This window comes from Pelodiscus sinensis, chromosome 17, assembly GCF_049634645.1.
Source record: "Pelodiscus sinensis isolate JC-2024 chromosome 17, ASM4963464v1, whole genome shotgun sequence".
Lineage (NCBI taxonomy): Eukaryota > Metazoa > Chordata > Testudines > Trionychidae > Pelodiscus > Pelodiscus sinensis.
In genome coordinates this window covers 2,756,212-2,771,863 of record NC_134727.1, presented here as the reverse complement: position 1 = coordinate 2,771,863, position 15,652 = coordinate 2,756,212, and positions in this window count along the sequence as shown.

Below are 15,652 nucleotides of genomic sequence, written 5' to 3'. Positions count from 1 at the left end.
GTGTCCAGCGCTCGGCTTCGCGGGGGCCGGCCGCCGGGGCCGCGTCTAGGTGCGACCGCGAGGCAGACAATAGCAGCCCGGTTCCTGTCTGCCTGCCCCTGGCTCTCACAGGGCCTGCCTGCTCACTTTCCCAGATGTCCCGCCATTTTCTTGTTCTGGCAGGAAGGGGCCAAGTTGGACTTTGAAAGGGCCGGGGCCTGCCCAAAGGAGCAAGGCCCAGGGGCCTGGGACGCGGCGCAAAGTCCAGCAAACAGGAAAAGCTGCCTGGCAGCGAGGGAGGTTGATTGACAGGACAGTTCACGTGGGAAAACAGCCGCCGTCACAGCGTCAGCAGCCGGTCCCGTGCGGTAGCCCCAGCGACGTTCCTAGGGCCCAGGAGGGAGAAGGGTGCCCAGCCGCAGGGGAGAGGGCAACAAGAGGGGAGCATGGGGTGTGTGTCTGTCCCTGCTCCCCACATGCCCCCCCAGCAGCCGAGGCAGAAGGGGCCTTGCCGTGGTGTGCAGACGGGCTCACCCTGCTGCGGCGGCCGTCCAGGAGTGGGCTGGCCGCATCACTCCTCCCATGCAAGCGCCTGTTGGGCCAGGGTTAGGGTGGGCACGTCCCCAGGCGTCTGCCCCTGCCCTCCACCAGCCTTGCCGCTCTTCACGGGCCAGCAGGGGCCTGGCACAGAGCTCCAGGGAGACAAGCAAGGCCGGGCACCGGCCGGCACGGGGCAGCAGCCCCCCCTCCGGCAGGAAGGGAGCAGGGCTGTGAAGAACCAGCTGCCCGTGCGACCGGGTGCCGATGGGGACAGAGGCATAGCGAGGGTGTTATGCGCCGGGGGCAAAGGCAAAATTTGTGTGTCCTCCCCCCCGCTTCTGCTGCACAGTGGGGCCCTGAGCCTGGTGCACGGCTGAGCCCGACTCTGGGGGTGGGGGGGAGCTTGCACCGCGTCTTCCCCCGCCCCCTCCAGTTTGAGGCCGGGTCCCTGCACCCACTGGAGGAGGGTGGGGCTGGTGGCGGAGAGGCGGGGAGGAGGCTCCAGCCAGTGGCAGCGGGCGCAGGAGGAGCAGGCAAGCTGAGGGATGACAGGGCGAATGGGGGGGACTAGATTGGTGCCCCCTAGAGTGGCGTCTGCCCCCCCGCCCCCTTCGGTTTGCAAGGCGCCGTGGGGCCCACCCCGGCGGGGTCCCGCCAGACAAGCTGCAGCATCTCTGCCCAGGCAGCTCGCGGGAGGGGGATGTTAGGGCGTGGCGGGGGGGCAGGGTTCCCCTTCCTGGGGGGCACCAGATTAGTTCCCGTCACACCCTGGGGCTAGGTCTAGACTGCATCCCTGTCGACAGAGGGATGCAAATCAAGCCCGTCGAAATTGCACATGAAGCAGGGATTTAAATATCCCACACTTCATTAGCATAAACATGACCGCCGCTTTGTTTTCACAGAGCTTTTTTGAAAAACCCCCGGCAGTCTAGATGCGGATCTGTCGAAAATAAACCCTTTTCCGACAGATCGCGTACAGCTCATTTTTTGAGGAATACAGGATCTGTTGAAAAAGGCTTTACTTTCCACAGACTGCGGTTTTTTGTCCAAAAAGCTCCGTTTCGAAAAAAAAAAGCGGCGGCCATGTTTATGCTAATGAAGCGTGGGATATTTAAATCCCTGCTTCATTAGCAATTTCGACGGGCCTAATCTCTGTTGACAGAGGAGTAGTCTAGACACAGCCTGGGTGGTCAGCAGGGACAACGGCCCTGCTGCGGGGCTGTCACTCAGCCTCCAGCCTGCCTGATTGGCTGCGATCGCTCGCTCCTGACCCCGGCTCAGACCCTTGGCATAGTCCTGGCGGCTGACTCCAGCTCCGACCACTAGGCCTAACTGCCCCCGTCCCAGGCCGGAGAGGCTATGGCATGGAGGGGCCTCTTGGAATCAGCCGTCAGCAGCTTCTCATGAAGCGTTCTTCCTTCCTGCCCGCAAGAGCCGCTCCGGGGTCCGGGCAGCAGGGCAGCACAGCTATCGGCAGCAGTCTTCATCTGCATCCCCTTGGGAGACGCAAACGCCACCCAGGAACCCTCTTCCACTGCGCGACCCTTCTCCGCCCCTGCTGCTATTAGCTAAGCGCGTGCGCCACTTCCCTCGTTCCTCCCACTGCAGCGCTGGGCTTCCTGCCGGCCCCAGGGCGACTGCACGGGTCAGGCTGTTCTCTGCGCTGCGATTCTCATGGGCTGACGAGCTGTAGGGCCAGGGTGGAGGGACAAAGCTTTGCTGGTGTGCACTGCCATTGGGGGGTAAATGCCAGGGCCGCCGGGTTTATTCATCACCCCTGCAGACCATGGTAACGCAGGGGGACAGACTCCTTCTCCAGCCGGCTGGTGCAGAGATTTGGGGGTGTTCTGAAGCCACCTAGGGGGTGTGAGATCTGAGCCCTACCTCATCCTGAGCAGCAGGGTCCTGGCCTGGACACGCCAGTGCTGACAGACTGGTGATAACTGGGGGACGTGGCGAATGGTGACAGATGGGGGAGGCGCAGCTCAGCAGGGATTTGTCTCTTCTTGGGCACAACTCGGCCGCACCTCCCCAGCAGTGTTACGTTGTCCATGGAGAATAGACCCTTGTTCTGAGGCCCAGATGGTGGCTGGAATGTGGTCTACTAGCTATTACACCTGTGGCGCTTCGGGCAGCCACGCAATCTCTCCACTCCTGTCTGTTTCTGGCAAGTCTGTCAGCTGTGCCTCGGCTTCCCCAGCTCTCTGCTCTGTTCATTTGGGTGGCCTCGTGTCACTTGCTTTCAGGTGTCCGTCTTACTGCTCGTCTGGCGATACAATCGCTTTCCACGCAAAGCACAAGGCCAACCCAACGCCTGCTTCCAGCGCTGGTGCTCAAATCTTCGTGGCTGCCCTGCGTGAACAGGCCTCGATTTGAGACTGTTCTGTGCCAAAGGACCCAGAGGATTTTTCCGAGGCAGGCTGTTTGGAATGAAGGCAGTTTGGCCAGGTCATTCCCTGCCATTCTGCCCTGCACAGGAACGTGGAAAGTATGTAGCTTGGAGAAATCTTGGGTTTGGTTTGGGGGTTACATAGACCACAAAGTCAGGAGGAAGACACGGACGAGACATTTCTAAGGCAATTATCAAACCTATCCAAAATAAAAGCTGTGGTAGGAATGGGGGACTTTTACTACCCAGACGTCTGGTGCAAAATATAGCAAAACACAACTGTTGCATAAGTTCTTGGAATGTATTGGGGACAACTTGTCTCAAAAGGTGGACGAAGCAACCTAAAGACGGCCATTTTCCACTTGATCCTGTCTAGCTGGGTGGAATTGGTTGAACGAAAGCTGTTTGGGAGAAAGTGCTCGTGAAATTCACGATTTCGCAATGCAAAGGAAAGGAAGGAGTGAGAGAGGTAGAATGAGAGCGTTGGACTCCAAGGCTGTGTCTAGACTACATGGCTCCATCGACGGAGCCATGTAAAATAGTTTATTCAGCATAGTCAAAGAAGCAGGGATTTAAATAATCCCCGCTTCATTAAAATAAAAATGGCCACCACGCTGTGCCGACGATCAGCTGATCCGGCAAAGCGCGGCAGTCTAGACGCCGCATGGTCGACAAGGGAAGCCTTTGTCAACCTCTCCAGTATGCCTCGTGAAACGAGGTTTACCGGAGTGGTCGACAAAGGCTTCCCTTGTCTACCGCACTGTGTCTAGACTGCCTTGCTGTGCCGGATCAACTGATCGTTGGCACAGTATGGTGGCCATTTTTATTTTAATGAAGCGGGGATTATTTAAATCCCCGCTTCTTTGACTATGCCGAATAAACTATTTTACCTGGCTCCGTCGATGGAGCCATGTAGTCTAGATGTAGCCCAAGAAAGCAGACTTTAAGAAACACAGAGAACTGGTAGGCAAGGTCCCAGGGGAAGAAAATATAAGGGAGAAAGGAGTTCAGGAAAACTGGCTGTTACTCAAAGAAATAGTGTTAAAATCCCAGCAGCCCAAGTATCCTGAGCCAAAGCTAGACTAGTAAGAGAGCAACCTGGTTCCATTAGGCACTCTTTGATGACCTGGAAGTCAAAAAGGGACCCTACAAAAAGTGGAAGTAGGGACCATGTGTGAGGGAAGGAACACGAAAGAATAGCACAAGCAGGTAGGGACAAAGGCAGAAAAGGCGTCACCCCTAGCAAAAGACAGACAAGACAACAAGACAAGGTTATTTAAATACATTCGTGGGCATCTCTTTGTCAAGGAGAGATGGTGGGAGCTGCAGATTACGATGTGGATGGTTGGCCGTGTGACTAAAGAGTCTAATCCGCGATTTGCATGACCTTCAGCAGCTTTTGCAAATGTCCGTATCTTGGTTGGGAGATGCTGCTTCTTCTGGGCCCTTTTCTCTTCAAGTTGTAGGAGCCAGGTCTCTGATGCCGATAGAGATGATGGTGCCACTTGTTATGATCATGTGCCAAGCTTTCCCATTGGTTGGGAACAATTCCAAATTCCTTCATGTCTTGCTTGCATGTGTCCTTATAGCGAAGCTTAGAGGGTCCTCTTCTGAGAATCATAGAATCCTAGAACACTAGAACTGGAAGGGACCTTGAAAGGTCATCGAGTCCAATCCCCTGCCCTCACGGCAGGACCAAGCACCGTCTAGATCCTCCCTGCCAAGTGTCTGTCCAACCTGCTCTTACACGAATGGAGATTCCACAACCTCCCCAGGCAATTTATTCCAGCGCTTAACCACTCTGACAGTTAGGAACTTTTTCCTAATGTCCAACCTAAACGTCCTTTGCTGCAATGTAAGCCCATTGCTTCTTGTCCTATCCTCAGAGGCCAACGGGAACAATTTTCTCCCTCCTCCTTGTAACTCCCTTTTAGATACTTGAAACCCGCTATCACGTCCCCCCTCTTTTCCAAACTACACAAGCCCAATTCTTTCAGTCTTCCCTCATAGAGCATGTTTTCTAGACCTTGCATCATTTTTGTTACTCTTCTCTAGACCTTCTCCAATTTCTCCACCTCTTTCGTGAAATGTGGCACCCAGAACAGGACACAACACTCCAATTGAGGCCTAATCAGCTCAGAGTAGAGCGGAAGAATGGCTTCTCATGTCTTGCTCACAACACACCTGTTGTTCTCTCTGCTAGCTCCCCATATAGCCTGTCTTTGGGTGCATGTCCATCTTCCAACCTACTCAGATGGCCTACTCCAGTGTTTCCCAACCTTCTTTTATAAAGTACCGCCTTTTTAAAAAAAATTATAAGTACCTCCTTTTAAAAAAAATATAAGTACCCCCAGTACGTACAGTTTTCAGACACAAACTTTTTTTTCTACCATTGCAACACATTTGTTTAAACAACTTAATCGTACCTGGGTGGGTGATGATTTTTTTGGGTATAAAAAGTACAAAAACAATAAAGCGCTGTAAAACTTAAAACAAAAATTCAGTTTTCTCCAAATTCCAGTTGTGTTAACATACCCTGCAGACTTCTCTCAAGTGCCCCTAAGGGCAGTCACTTTGGTTTGAGTAGGGCTGTCACACTTAGTAAATTTGTCCTTTGAAGAACCTCTGCACTTGTGACTTTATCTTGCCATTTGGTGCTGAGTAAACAACACGGGTGGAAACCGTTTAATCTTTTCTCCTGGTGAGCAAGAGTTGTCCATGTTTCCCCACCATACGCGAGCATTCTGAGGACACAAATGTGGTACGTGAGCATTTTGTCTTTGATGGTAGGCTTTGAGTTGCTCCCTTTCTAGAGCGAACATTTAGTTCTTCATCCAGTGAGAGGTTGGTAGTCATTACAGAACATAACTAGCTGAACTTTTGAACTACTTCTAGGTGGTTTGCATATAAGTTAATGGAAGTTAATGCATTAGGAGCCAGAGAAAGATGAAGAAAAGGGTGGATCTTCTACTTAGCTAGGAAGGTGTGTTAATAATATGACATCAAGAAACCGGAGGTGTTTAATGCCTATTTTGCATCAGTCTTTGCTAAAAGGTTTACTGGTGACCAGATGCTTAACATGATTAATATTAACAAGGGAAAAAGAACACTAGCCAAAATAAGAAAAGAACAGGTTAAAGACTATGTAGCTAAGTTAGACGTGTTCAAATTAGCAGGGTTTGATGGAATTCATCCTAGGGTACTTAAAGAACTAGCTGAAGCTATTTCTGAACCATTCATGATTATCTTCAAGAGCTCATGGAGGATGGGCGAGGTCCTGAAGGGCCGGAGAAAAGCAAACATAATGCCTACTTTTTAAAAGGGGAACGAAGAGGAATTAGAAATCAGCCACACTAATTTCGATCTGGGGAAAGGCAAGGAACAAATTATTAAGCAATCAATTTGTAAGAAAACAGGGTTCTAAGGCATCATCAACATGGATTTGTCAAGGACAAATACTGAATATTGTGTACAGATGTGGTCTCCTCACCTCAAAAAAGATATTTTGGCCTTAGAAAAGGTTCAGAAAGGAGCAACTAAAATGATTAGGGGTTTGAAACGGGTTCCATATGAGGAGAGCCTAAAGAGACTGGGACTTTTCAGATTAGAAAAGAGGAGACTGAGGGGGGATATGATAGAGGTATTTAAATCATGAGTGGTGTGGAGAGGGTGAATAAAGAAAAGTTATTTACTTGTTTCCATATTATAAGAACTAGAGGACACCAACCAAAATTAATGAGTAGCAGATTTAAAACTAATAAAAGAAAGTTCTTCTTCACACTGCGCACAGTCAACCTGTGGAACTCCTTGCCAGAAGAGGCTCTGAAGTCTAGATCTATAACGGAGTTTAAGAAAGAGCTAGATAATTTCATGGAGGTTAGGTCCAAAAAAGGCTATTAGCCGGGGGTAAGGAATGGTGCCCCTGGCCTCTGTCAAAGGCTGGAGAAGGATGGCAGGAGACGAATTGCTTAATCATTGTCTTCGGTCCACCCCCTGTGGGGGTGTGTCTAGACTACATGGCTCTGTCGGCGGAGCCATGTAGATGAGCGTACTCGGCAAAGGGAAATGAAGCGGCGATTTAAATAATTGCCGCTTCATTTATATCAAAATGGCCGCCGCGCTGTGCCGATCAGCTGATTGTCGGCACAGCGCAGTAGTCTTGACGGGATCAGCCAACCCCAGGTCCCTCGAGGCTTACAGGATCTGACGACAAAGGGATCTGGGGTCGGCTGATCCTGTCTAGACTACCGCGCTGTGCCGACAATCAGCTGCTCTGCACAGCGCAGCGGTCACTTCGATGTAAATGAAGCGGCGATTATTTAAATCGCCGCTTCATTTCCCTTTGCCGAGTACGCTCATCTACACGGCTCCGTCAATGGAGCCATGTAGTCTAGACACACCCTGGGGCATCTGGCACTGGCCACTGTCGGCAGACAGGATACTGGGCTAGATGGACCTTTGGTCTGACCCAATACGGCCGTTCTTACGTTCTTAAATTATGCCAAACTGACGTCATTTCCTTCTTGGGCAGAGTTACTAGACTCCTGGATGGGACTGGAGGAGAGGAAGTATAGATATGATTTATCTTGATTTAAGTAAGATTTTTGACACAGTGCCACTGAACATTTTCATCAGAAGAGTGGGTGAAAGTGGACTAGAAGGTGAATGCGTAATTAGTTGAATGAGCATTCATCAGGGGTTCACTGTCAAACTGGGAAAACGTATCTGGTGGGGTCCTGCAGGAGTCTGAGCTAAGTCTAGGACTGGTCAATATTTTCCTTAGTGACTTGGGTAGTGGAGTGCAGAGTGTACTTAAACAATTTGCAGGTGACACCAAGCTGGGAGGGGCTGCAGGCACTTTGGAGGGCAGGATTAGAATGCAAAATCACGCTAACGAATTGGAGAATTGGTTCTGAAATTAACAAAATACGATTCAAGAAGGCTAAATGCAGAGTGCCGCACTTCGGACGGAAAAATCAAAGATGGGGAATAACAGGTGAGGTGGTAGCTCTGCTGAAAACGATCCGCGGCTCGAGTGGATCACAAATGGACCATGAGCTTACAAGGCGATGCAATTGTGCAAACGGCGCATGGTGTTCCCTCTTCAGGTTCCATCTCACCTAGTCATTAATGATCCATGCTTGATTGGCATTTATTTATTTTTAGCACATCTGGGGAGTTTGGTTCCCGTTGTAGGCCTTTGGCCTCAGGTGAGTTTGACCCACCAGGCAACACCGTTCCGGGTGTATTAAAGACCCAGGGAATGTCTGGCTCACTCTACTTGCCCCCAGAGAGGTGTCAGTTGGAGCACTGCGTCCAGCTCTGGGCACCACAATTTAGGAACAAGATGGACAAACTGGAGAGAGCCCAGTGGAGAACAATGAAACCAAAAGATTTGGAAAACCTGACCTGTGGGGAAAGGTTAATAAAACTTGGGCATGGTGAGTCTTGAGAAAAGCTGACGGAAGGAGAGACCTGAAAATACACCAAGGCTACGTCTAGACTGGAATGATTTTCCGCAAATGCTTTTAACGAAAACGTTTTTTCATTAAAAGCATTTGCGGAAAAGAGCATCTAGATTGGCACGGACGCTATTCCGCAAAAGCACTTTTTGTGGAAAAGCGTCCGTGCCAATCTAGACTCGGTTTTGCGTATGAAAGCCCTGATTGCCATTTTCGCCATCGGGGCTTTTTTGCACAAAACAATACCGCGTTGTCTACACTGGCCCTCTTGTGCAAAAGCATTTGCGCAAGAGGGCTTTTGCCCAAACGGGAGCAGCACAGTATTTCCGCAAGAAACACTGACAAACTTACATGAGATCATCAGCGTTCTTGCGGAAATTCAAGCGGCCAGTGTAGACAGCTGGCAAGTTTTTCTGCAAAAGCAGCAGCTTTTGCAGAAAAACTTGCCAGTCTAGATGCAACCCAAGGGCATTTACAAAAAAGACACGGATCAATTGTTCTCCATGTGCACTGAAGAGCGGACCGGCTTAATCTGCACCCAAGGGAGAGTTAGGTTAGATCTTTGCGGGGAGAAACCTTTTCTAATTTTAAGAATAGTGAAACTCTAGAAGAGGCATCCAGCAGAGGCTGTGGGGGTACCTGGCTGGTTTCTATGCTGCTGGCTCTGGGGTAACCCCCACTGGCTGCCATGGGTACCACGACCCAGCACAACAGGATGAGTCACTATGCAAACCAGTATGGCCAGACACCCCCCATGGAGAGGAACAAAGGAAGGGGGAATGCTGCCCTGGCTGGGGGGCAGGGCTGGAAGAGAGTTAGTTAGTTGCTGGCTGGAAGCATGGAGGAGACAGCCTAGGGAAAGGGGCTGGAGTTTAGGGGCCCAGTCTCCCCCATCTCAAGGGGGCCTGAGGCATCCTAGCCCAGCACTGTGACCAGATTACATCTGTGCTGTGCTGTATCCTGGAGAGGCAATAAACTTCCTCTATTCCACCAGCTGGTGCAGTCTGTTTGTGCCATTTCGGGGTGCAGGAGACGGGGGACCCCCAACGTGCCGTCACATCCCCATAGCAGGAGGTTCTTGAGAAAAGGTTGGACAAACACCTGTCAGGGATGGTCTAGCTGTACTTTGTTCAGCCTCAGCATGGGGGCTGGACAAGATGACCTCTTGAGGTCCTTTGCAGCCCTGTACGTCTCTGATTCCATAATTCTAGGAAGTTCATAAAAAGCCCAACCTGTCCATGGAAAAAATCATGGATGGGATGAAAAAGGAGCAGGAGGCCTAAGCCCAATGACTCAATTAGTCACAACAAATCACCTCGTCGCTTTAGGAAAGATACATTGAATAGCAAGTGACAAACAAACGGTTTCCTCCAATGTCCCATGTAAGGAGGCCAGAGAGAACTTTTATCCATTTAATAGTCAGACCATAGACCAAATGACAAAGCTAACACCTTTCTGTCCAAGGATCTCAAAGCTCCTCGCCCACATTCTTTAACAAATAATAGTTAATACTTAGATTATCTATCTATCTATCTATCTATCTATCTATCTATCTATCTATCTATCTATCTATCTATCTATCTATCTATCTATCTATCTATCTATCTATCTATCTATCCCCATACACCCCCCTCCCATCCATCCATCCATTTCTATCTATCTAGTTTCCTAAGGAGATCTCAAAGCACTTGCAATAAGCAAACTACCCCCCTAATATGATTATCATTATTTTACTTTATTGTCATACTGTGTCAAATTCACGGTCCATCTAGCCTAGTATTCTGCTAGCAGGCAGTGGTCAGCACCCGATCTCTAATAGAGGCTAACTTAAGCCAGAAGTAGATTTACTATCCCTTCCCAAATCATCATCATTAATAACTAGATATTCTTGATACCTCTATAGATCAGTAGTTCTCAATGTGGGCCATATGGATCCCCAGGGGGCCACGCTTTACTTCTAGGGGGCCACATGGAAAAACATGGAACATTAGGGGGCCACAGTAAGTTTCTGAGGGGGCCACCCAAACTTAACTTCCAGGCGTATGATGAATGAGGCTCAGAAAGGGGCCAGGAGCAAAAAAAGGTTGAGAAACACAGCTATAGATGACCGGTACTTTTTTTAATTTTCCTAGACACTTGGCCTTAACGATATCATGTGGCAATGAGTTACACAGGTCAATTACATGCTGAGTGAAAAAAAAAAAAAAGATTTGACTCCTGGGGCCAGTCTTCCAAGAGTGGAGCAGACTGAGTGCATGTTTGGTGCTGAATTCTTTTAAAACCTCACCTTGACGTGGGTATACTGAGAAATGAAGATGGACCTCTGACCTCTTTTTAAAAGCTGCTCCCGGTCAGTAGCTGTCTAACGAGTAGACAGCACTTCCTGCTCGTTATGTAGCAGGGCAGGCTTCTGGAAACTAGCATTCTTTTATATTTACTATTCAGTGCATGGTGGTGACCGTGGGCAGTGGGTGTATGTAGGACCGGGGAAGGCACACCCTTAGCCCCGTCCCTCGTGCCTAAGACCCCGCCCCTAAAGGAAGCCACGCCCACTCTCCACTAGATGGGCGGGTCTGCTGGAAACTAGCATTCTTTTATATTTACTATTCAGTGCATGGTGGTGACCGTGGGCAGTGGCTGAATGTAGGGCTGGGGAAGGCACGCCCTTAGCCCCGCCCCTTATGCCTGAGGCCCCGTCCCTAAAGGAAGCCACACCCACTCCCAGCAGACGGGCGGGTCTGCTGGAAACTAGCATGTCCTTTTCATGTCCGTCTGCTATGTACATTGGACAAACATCTCAGACACTTCGCCAAAGGATTAATGCCCACAAAACAGATATCAGACAAGATCACAAAGAAAAAACAGTTTCTTGCCATTTTAACCAGAAAGGACACTCTCTCAATGACTTAACCACCTGCATTCTGCTACAAAGACCTTTTACATCTGCACTTGAAAGAGAATCCTCTGAACTGTCATTCATGTTAAAATTCGACACTCTCCAAAAAGGAATGAACAAACACTCAAACTATCTTACCCATTACCAAGATAGCTTCCCCAATTATCACCTCTAATACCATTAGCTCACAGACATCCCACTCTCCCCACCTCTAATATCATCAATTCACAGATACTTTCCTTCCTTCCTCCCCCCCCCTGCATCCGCCTCCTGTTCTGAAATGTGATTTGTCCTTTTCATATGTGTTCATTTTTTTTAACTGTATCCTTTGGTATCTATGGTTGTGACTACTTTCTTCCACTATTTGATCTGAGGAAGTGGGTCTGGCCCACGAAAGCTCATCATCTAATAAACCATCTTGTTAGTCTTTAAAGTGCTACATTGTCCTGCATTTTGCTTCAGCTACCGCAGACTAACACGGCTACATTTCTATCACCATTCTTTTATATTTACTATTCAGTGCATGGTGGTGACCATGGGCAGTGGGTGAATGTAGGGCTGGGGAAGGCACGCCTTTAGCCCCGCCCCTTCTGCCCAAAGCCCCGCCCCTAAGGGAAGCCACACCCACTCCCCAGCAGATGAGTGGACCTGCTGGAAACTAGCATTCTTTTGTGTTTACTATTCGTGGTTGTGACCACTTGGAAAGTGTCTACACACTGCAACTGGTTTTCATCTACCGTATACCAACGATACTCCATTGTCCTGCTACATAGCACCGGTCAGGAGACTCTCGCGTTCATAACTGGCCAGGGCGCGGCCCTGCCTGGTGCTGAGCGATGCAGGAAGGGTGCTGAGCGCCTTCACTTCCCCACTGAAATCAGCAGGAGATGGAGGCCCCCGGCACCTTGCAGGACCAGGCCCCCAGCTCACAAGGTGTCAAAACGTTGATTGTTCCACCGAGAAATACCCGGGCCCCTCCTTTCTGCCTTAGATCATATTGATCCCGAGCGGGTTTGTGGAGAAGAAAGAATAAGCCCGGTAATTCGTCTGCAGCATACATCACACACGGGCTTGCCTCACTTCGGTGCGTTAAGTTAGAAGTTCTCCTGAAACAGCGCGGGAGGCGGTTTCCCCGGCTTTAAAGAGCCGGCCGCACTGGCTGGTTTGAAAGCAGACAAGGTGGCACACACCATCCCGCACTCTAGCAGGAGCTCTTGATCAAACCGAGCTCAACTGCCCAAGCGAAAAAAAAGAAAGAAAGAAAGAAAGAAAAAAAAAGAAGCCCAACCGCAGAGCAGCTCCCTGGCAGCGTAAAGGCAGCGGCTCCTTCCCGAATAGGGATCGGGGCTGGAATGCCCATGGCTTGCAGATCTCAAAGCCAATTTACCAGCCAAAGTAAACAATTAAATAATTTTGGGGGGGGGGGAATCTCCTCTCACAGCCCTCCCGGAAGGCTCAGGCGTGGGGTGGGGGGTGCGGCATGCGAGGAGTTGCGGCTCCGCGTTTTTACACGCCTGTGTAGCGCTGCGAAACGGTAATCCCTTGAGCAGGGTGAAACGGAGGCCTAGCTACCATGACCTCCTCTGTAGGTTTCCATGGATACCGTGCACTATAAATAAAAAAAGGAATTTCAAACCAGTTCTCAGTCCTGCTTGGTGGGAATAGGAAACCGCGTTTGAATTTAGTTTCCTATTTCACCTTACGGGGATTATTTTGCAGCCTGTTTGAAACAAATAATTATCCCTTCAGCCAGGAAATTACCACCAATCATACCTATTTACTTCCAAACTGTCGGCTAATTAGCACATTGGGAAGAGCTGCTTATTTGCCCGTTCTGAGATGCGAGGTTAAGCTCTTTCTTTGGGGAGGGAAGGCGGGGATGTCGCCCCGCCCGGGGGGGAGATGCAGGGGGGCCGAGCCCTAAAAGAAGAAGAGCAGTAAAAACTCTTCAAAATGCTGGAGCAGTCTGTGAATTAGCGCGCAGGAAACCCAGGGAAAAAGGGAATATTACATCTGCATCCTTTTGCAATGAATCAGAGTCAGGCTGCAGATTTTGTCTGGCATACGGGGTCTCTGGAGGATAGAAAATAATTTGGTCGTAGCAGTGGGAGGTGTGTGTGCGTGGAGAGGGGAGTTGCTTTCCAACAGCCTGCTGTGGTGAGAACAGACTTGACACTTCATTCCTTTCCAGTTAATGCAGCAAGGCCGGGAAGAAACTTAACCCTCTAATTGCTAAATCGTAACAGGGACCTGGGAAAATGTGCACACCAAAGGCGCCTTGCCAGAGCAGCTGTCCCCCGGAGAGGAGGGACACAGAGCACTCGCAAGCCCTGGGACAGGCAGGAGGGGGATTCTGGTCGGCCGCAGAGGGCGGTTAGACATGTCAGGCATCTGGGCCGTGGAGAGTAGCCGAGTCCGGAGCGACACCATCTGTCCTGGCCACACACGGTAGTTGGGAAGTTTCCCCCTTCGCTTCCTGTGGGGGATTTTCAAAAGCAGCCTCAGGCCCGGATCCTCCGAGGCGTTTAGGCACCTAACCTGCATAGATTTCAGGGGAGTTAGGCACCTAGGGGCGACCTGTCCATAGGCGGTCACCTAGGGCGCCAAGCTAAATGGGCGCCAAATGCTGGCGCCCATCATTGCAGGGTTTGGAGATGGGGGCGCCGATGGCATGGGTCGCCAGGGTGCCAGTTGCTGGCAGCTAGTCTAGGGCCGCCCCTCTAGGCACCTAACACATCTTTGGGTGATGAGCCTAAGTGACTTAGGGGTACATGTTCCTTTGAAAGGCCCTTGGGACATGTCTACACGGGGGCTGGAACAATTTGTATAGTAGGGGTGCAGACAGCCACTGAGCCAAACTGTAACCCCCCCTTGAAACCACTTCAAGTCAGGGGGCGCTGAACCCCCCCCTCCCCCCGGCTAGTTCCAGCACCTGTGTGTCTACCCGGCAGGTGCTCCAGACGCCCAGCTCTGGCGCCGTAATGAGGGAGCTGAGGGAAGCCATTTCCCCGAGACGATAACATCAGAGGCATTCTGATTCGTCCTGCACCCCTCCACGTCTGCCCTCGCTTAACGGCGCCTCGCTTAGCAAATCCGCTCTCAAAAGACACACAGGTCCCAGTGCCCGGGGGCTGGAAAATGGCCGACGTTCTCAGCCTGGCCGGATCGTTCCGCAATCCGTGACCTGGAGCCTGATCGTTCCGCGGGTCAGTGGCCAGGGGACAGCGCCCTTGAAACGAGTGGCTGCCTGCAGTTTTACTTTGTACGGACTTTGCCAGGGCTTCTCTGTCGCTGCATGTGCAACCAGGCGCATCTCGAGATGGGTACACGCTGAGGCACTTGTATTTTTCCACCCCTCGTCCAAGGCACTGCCCTTGCTTCCCACGCCTGCTCTTCTCCCTCACCCCAGCCAGCCCCTGCCACGTGTGCGCTCCCCCCGCCCCAGAGCGCCTCAGGAGCTGCAGCTGGGTTGCGAGACCCCCTGCGTTTTTTCTATGGGTGCATGAGCCCTGGCGCGCCATGGAGTTGGCGCCCACTGGCGCATGGACCCTAGTGGAGAATCTCCGCCTTAGGCCAGGCGCTCGTGAGCTGTCAGAGCACGGAGGCCACGCAAGCACCTCAGCCACTCGGGGGCCGACGGCATCGTGATGAATCATACTCAAAGCCAGGCCGTAACATTTCACAGCAGGCCGCAGTCCCTAGTCCCTGGATTTTTACCACACCAAAGCGGCTTCTTCATGCTCCTGGAACATCCAGGCTGCCCTTTGATGTAGAGTAACTGCCGTGTCGCGGGCGGCAGCGTTTCACGGGTGCTGGTGGGCCTTGCTGAGCTGAAAGGCGAGGGCTGGCAGTTGCAAGGTGCCAGGTTTCCACGGAAATGTGACTGGATTTGGACCCTTGCCATTCCTTAGAACTTGCAGCCTTAAAGAACATCTGTGGCCGGTCTGTGAAGGCAACCCCTTCCCACAGCATGTGAGCACCGCCTAATCCTTTGTGTATTTATCCAGTAGTGTCCCTGGTGAGGGATTAGGGGGCAGGGCCATGCAGAGAGCCTCTCTGAGACATAGCAAGGCTAAGTGAGTTGACAAAGTCACACAGAGAGTCTGTAGCAGAGCGAGGGCTTAAGTGCAAGTCTCCCAAGGGCTTGCACCCTAACTCCTGGACCATCCTGCTGCCCTGATGTTATTTTATTTTGCAAGAATGGGCGCTGGGCCATTTGCTATAGTCAGTAGCAATCAGTGATGCGGGCGAGGCATGGTTTGCCGTGCGGCTCTGTCACTCACAGTGATTTGTTGAGAGCTATCATTCATTGCAATACGCCACCCGTCTTGGGGAGACACAGGGTGAATTGCTGCGTTACTCAGGCTGCATCTAGACTACATGGCT